Source organism: Rutidosis leptorrhynchoides, chromosome 2 (assembly GCF_046630445.1).
Source record: "Rutidosis leptorrhynchoides isolate AG116_Rl617_1_P2 chromosome 2, CSIRO_AGI_Rlap_v1, whole genome shotgun sequence".
NCBI lineage: Eukaryota > Viridiplantae > Streptophyta > Magnoliopsida > Asterales > Asteraceae > Rutidosis > Rutidosis leptorrhynchoides.
Genome location: NC_092334.1, coordinates 675,039,740 through 675,045,949, shown reverse-complemented (window position 1 = coordinate 675,045,949; position 6,210 = coordinate 675,039,740).

Genomic DNA, 6,210 nt, shown 5'->3' with positions numbered 1-6,210 from the left:
GACGGTGGCAAGAATTAATTAAGGATTACTACTGTGAGACCAGATATCATCCTGGCAAGGCAAATGTCGTGTCTGATGCGTTAAGTCGTAAGAAATCCGGTGACAGTGTAAAGTTTATGCGAATTGAGATTGTGTCTGATTTAGTGGATCGACTAAAGATAGCTCAACTCGAAGCATTACAAGATGAACATTTGAAATCTAAGTTAATGGTGAAAAGAAAAGAAGAATTGATGAATGATTTTCGAGGATTAAAGACTTATCGTGAATGAGTTTGGGTGCCGTTATTTGGAGGATTGAGGGATTGAATCTTAAATGAATCACATAAAACGAGATTATCCGTGCATCCCGGTAGTACAAAAATGTACCATGATCTGAAAGTGTTATATTAGTGGCCAACTATGAAAACAGACATCGCGCAATACGTGGAAAAGTGTCATATTTGCGCCCAAGTGAAAGCAGAACACCAGAAACCGTATGGGTATTTGCGTTAATTAGAGATTCTAGAGTGGAAATGGGAACATATCACCATGGATTTTGTGACAAAACTACCCAGAACCCATAAAGGAAATGATATGATTTGAGTAATAATGGACCGTTTAACCAAAAGCGCGCATTTTCTAGCTACAAGTGAAACAACTTCGTTGATCAAATTAGCCCAGTTATACTTAAATGGTATACCGTTGTCTATTGTGTCAGATAGAGATTCCCGATTTGTGTCTAGTTTCTGGAGCTTATTATCCTCAGACTGACGGTCATAGTGAACGAACTATTCAAACTTTAGAGGATATGTTAAGAGCTTGTGTATTAGAGTATGGTGGATCTTGGGATTATCATCTGCCATTGATCAAATTTGCTTACAATAACTCCTATCATTTAAGTATTAGCATGCCGCCGTATGATATGTTGTATGGTAGAAAGTGTCGAACTCCATCATGTTGGTTGGAGGCAGGTGAGAAACAATTTGCGGGTCCAGAAATTGTACAGCAGACTGCAAAAAAAGTGGCTATCACACGTGAAAAGCTGATAGCTGCTAGAGATCAACAAAAGATGTATGCAGATCCTCGTCGATGACCAATGATGTTTAATGTGGGTGAACGTGTGTATTTAAATGTGTCACCGTAGAAGGGTGTAATTCGATTCAGTAAACGGGGAAAACTAGCTCCAAAGTACATTGGTCCTTTCAGAATTCGCCAAGTGCTGAACGATCAAACTGTAGTGTTAGTTCTCCCTCCAGATTTAGCAGGTATTCATGACACGTTTAACATCTGTTACATTCTTAAGTGTAAAGTGGACGATGAAAGTTAAATTCTTCTTCTCCAAGATCTGAAAGTAGACTCAAGTAAGAAATTGGTGAAAGAACTAGTGAGGATCATCGATAGAAAAGTGACTAAGTTACGCAAGAAGCAGATTTCAATGGTGCTTGTGGAATGGAAGCATAGTTTAGGCACCAATCTGACATGGGAGACTGAGGAGTTGATGACTTCTAGATACCCTCATTTATTTAACCTTGACCAGATTCCGAGGACGGAATCTCCTTTAAGGGGGTAGATTTGTAACATCCTAGCTTTGGGCCTAGTAGGTAATGACTTATTTACCCTTCTGTGCTAAAATAGTAATTTTAATAATTATGTGCTTTATAATTATTGTGTATCGGATAATGTGCGTTTTGTGACAAGGGTCACAGAACATATTTCCCTTTCTGAATTGAAGTTAGAATAAATAAGTTATTAAAGATTTTGGGTTTGAGATAACTGGTAAATACCCATGTGTTAGATGGAAGAACTTACCTACATGTGAAGAAACCCAAAAATGAGATATACATGTACTGTACGTTTCATTCATTTCTTATTTTAGCAATAACATAACCCTAAATACCATTTTTGCTCTCTAAATCCTAAAATCAAGAAGTGTAAATCAAAGCTAGTGATTTCGTTCATCAAATTCTCTGTGATTTCAGAATCAAAACATGGTAAACATCTTCAATTTTGATGAATTGAAATGTGTTTTAAGTGGGTTTTGAAAAAGTAAGCTTTTTATATTTGATTCTTGCTTTGAATGTGTTTGTTATGCTTGTTTGAGGTTAGAAATAGATTATATATGTGTTATATAGTGTTCTTGGGTCATTGGATTGATCAAAACAAGCAGAAATCGAGCTTTTGGTTTAAAAAACTCAAAAACAGCGAGCTGGTGGTGTTCTTCAGCACCCACACGTTTGAGCACACTTTTGAGGGCTCAACCATGCAGTTGAGGGCTCAACCACGCGGTTGAGCAGTGGTCAGCTTTTGGTAAAATTGAAAAGGCTGTAACTTTTTGATAAATAAACTATCGTTGGAATCTTATTGAGATATAGTATCCAATGATAAGGTTAATCAAACTTTAGGTTGGGTGTAAAAAGCTGGAATTGCAATTGTGCTGCTGTACTTGCCCAACCGTGCGTTTGAGGCACTCACTCGTGCGAGTGAAGTGTCCATTCACATGAATGAGAACTAAACCGTGTGAGTAGGTTTGATAATCACTAGTATAAGTGATAGGTTAGTCGTGCGAGTTAGGATACTCACCCGTGTGAGTGAGCATAGTCAGTCGCATGAGTGAGACCTCATCCGTGCAAGTGACAGTGTTTGTATGTTTGGGTTAAGTGCAATTTCTGACCCATTTACTGTATTGCTGTGATATTTATGCTAATGAGTAATTTGATTGAAAAGTGTACTAACTAGAGAACTGATATTCTCAGGTGATAAACAGAAAGGTGAAGGCTCAGTGATATAAGACAACTGAGTACTTGTGTTTCCAGGTGAGTGGGATTATCTTTATGGATGTGATTATACAGTGACAAGTATAGTGATCCGTGCCATGTTTATAATTAGACTGTGTAATGAGTATGCGACCAGTATTGTGACTATATTTGATTATGTGCGGATCAGTGAACGTCGATGGGTGTAATTCCGACGTAAGAGGTCAATGTTATTTACCTTGTGTATTTAAGGTGATAGTATTGGGTCCAAGTGCTACTGATTAGTGGTATAGTATGAATGAAGAGTGCGTCATGTCTGGAAGACTATACCAGTGACTCAGTAGTGTGGGCTATCGGTATATTCTAGCTTGATCAGGTGTGACGACCCGGAAATTTCTGACCAAATTTAAACTTAACCTTTATATGTTTCCGACACGATAAGCAGAATTTGTAATGTTGAATCTCAAAAAGTTTGGAACTACATTCATGTAATCAATTACCCTTTGACCGTGTTCGACGATTCACGAACAATTATGTGTATATAGATATGTATATATAATATATAATATTAACTGAAAACATTAACAAAGTATTAGATATATGATACTTTACATGAACGTATTTGTTTCGATATATTTATCGACAGAATTAAGAGATAATATCAAATGATTGAATTATCAGATACATTATGATATGATTACGGGCCAATGTTATGAGGTCCATTGTGATTTAAGAAATCTATTCTTTTTGACAATATTCGGAAAATGGTAAAGTGATCTATAAGTAAGAACGTGGAGTGTAAATAACTTAGATGTTGGATATCGACAAGTTAAGTAACTCGACATTTTTCATTAAGATAATTTTATACATTTATTAAACCTTTGGACTTTATCCCATGCTTCACCAACAGACTGTAATTTAAAAACTTGAAACCTATTATGAATATATATAATTCTACTTTTCTAAAATGTTTTATGATATAACGATTTCTATTATTTTAACCTTTTAACAAAATGATTCTTAACTATATTTAGTTTTGGAAAACAAAATTATCATATTTATTTGATTTAGTTTTAAAAGTACAAAAAACGTTTTCAGTTTAAAAAGAACTTTATTATTAAAATGTATATATCTTTTATAAATATCTAGAACCACTTTTGGCAACTCATTACTTAACCAATATGATAAAGATAACGATATTTATATTTTATTTTATTAAATATATATAACGATTTAAATTAATATTATATATATTTATACGCGTATTATACGTATATAGTTTTATACTTTTACTATACTTTAACTTTACTTTTACTTTACTTTTACTTTTAATTTACTTTAACTTTAATAATTCATACTTTAATAATTCACTTTAATAATTTATACTTTAATAATTCACTTTAATAATTCATAATTTAATAATTCACTTTAATAATTCACTTTAATAATTCATGCTTTAATAATTCACTTTAATAATTTACTTTAATAATTCATACTTTAATAATTCACTTTAATAATTCACTTTAATAATTCATACTTTAATAATTCACTTTAATAATTCACTTTAATAATTCATACTTTAATAATTCACTTTAATAATTCACTTTAATAATTCATACTTTAATAATTCAAAAATCTATTATAAATAGAATTGAATAGGTTTCATTATTTCATAGAAACTTGAAAATATATTTCTCTAAACTCTCTCAATCGAATTACATATATATATTTTCTTTGTATTATTTCATGATATTATTAGTATACATAAAATACTACGACGGAGTTATAATCAGACGATTTCAAAACAAGTTTTCAAACGGGATAAAGCTATGGAAATTATGGGTTATAGCTATGGAGGTTATGGGTATTGATCGAGAGTATTGCTCGTGAGTCAAACTAGTGTTTATCATCTCCGTTGCGTCTACGTACTTTTCCTGCAATATTGAATCTCAATATTGATACGTTCGTGAATCCAAGGCCAACATTGCACTTGTTCAATGACGTCATATGTATTTTTACTACAAAATACGGTATTGTGAGTTTCATTTGCTCCCTTTTTATATATATTTTTCGGCTGAGAATACATGCGCTGATTTATAAATGTTTTACAAAATAGGCACAAGTACTAAAACTAATTCTATGTGGGTTTAAACCAGAAATATACCCTCAGCTTGGTAACATTAAACTACTTGTCTATGTACGGTAGGCGCGAATCCTAAAGATAGATCTATTGGGTCTGAAAAACCCTATCCTGACTATGGGATGCTTTAGTACTTCGAGGTTATTTTAAACACACCTGATCTGGTGTACTTCAGAGGGTAAAACATGAACGTTAAAGCTTGTTACCGGGTGCCTACAACTTATAGAATAATTTTATACACTTGCGAGTGTACATATATTTATAAACGAAAATCTTGTGGTCTATTAATATATTGAAATGATTGTTATGATAAACCTATGAACTCACCAACCTTTTGGTTGACACTTTAAAGCATGTTTATTCTCAGGTATTAAAGAAATCTTCCGCTGTGCATTAGCTCATTTTAAGGATATTACTTGGAGTCATTCATGGCATATTTTGAAAGACGTTGCATTCAAGTCATTGAGTTCATCAAGATTATTATTAAGTCAATTATAGTTGGATGTATTATGAAATGGTGTGCATACCGTCAATTTTCGTTGTAAAGAAAGTTTGTCTTTTAAAAACAAATGCAATGTTTGTAAAATGTATCATATAGAGGTCAAATACCTCGCGATGTAATCAACTATTGTGAATCGTTTATAATGTATATGAACGGGTCCTTTCAGTTGGTATCAGAGCGGTGGTCTTAGCGAACCAGGTCTGCATTAGTGTGTCTAACTGATAGTCGTTAGGATGCATTAGTGAGTCTGGACTTCGACCGTGTCTGCATTTCAAAAGTTTTGCTCATCATTCTTGTCAGAAATTACCTGCTTATCATTCTTAGTCTAGACACATCTTATTGCATTGATTGCATGAATAGTGTATAGACAAAATTCATATCTTAGCGTATCTGCTAATTCATATCTTAGCGTATCTGTTACTGTAAACTTTGCCTGACATATTCCGTAAATTCCTCCGTAATCTACGAAACCTTTTGCTCCATATAATTAGAATACCACCCGATAGCCGGAAAATCATTTCATATCGAAAAATTCTTTATTCAATCGTATGAAATGGAATTTGTCATTAGTTCAAGTCCCTCGGATTCCGAAATGGAATCCCACTCAAGTTCCGAAAGCAGTGTGACCGGAATGGATCAACCAATTAGTCATCATCTATTCTGGATGAATTGGGGATGGGTTCGTAGCCTCCCTAATCATTGGAGACAAGAAGAAGGTGATCCCTTCCATCCACCACATTGCCCTCTTGGCGAAGAACCTGAAGCACTTACCGGCGAACCTATCTGAAACACCATTTTCTCTCTTATTTCTAGAGTATCTCGTCACGATTACATACT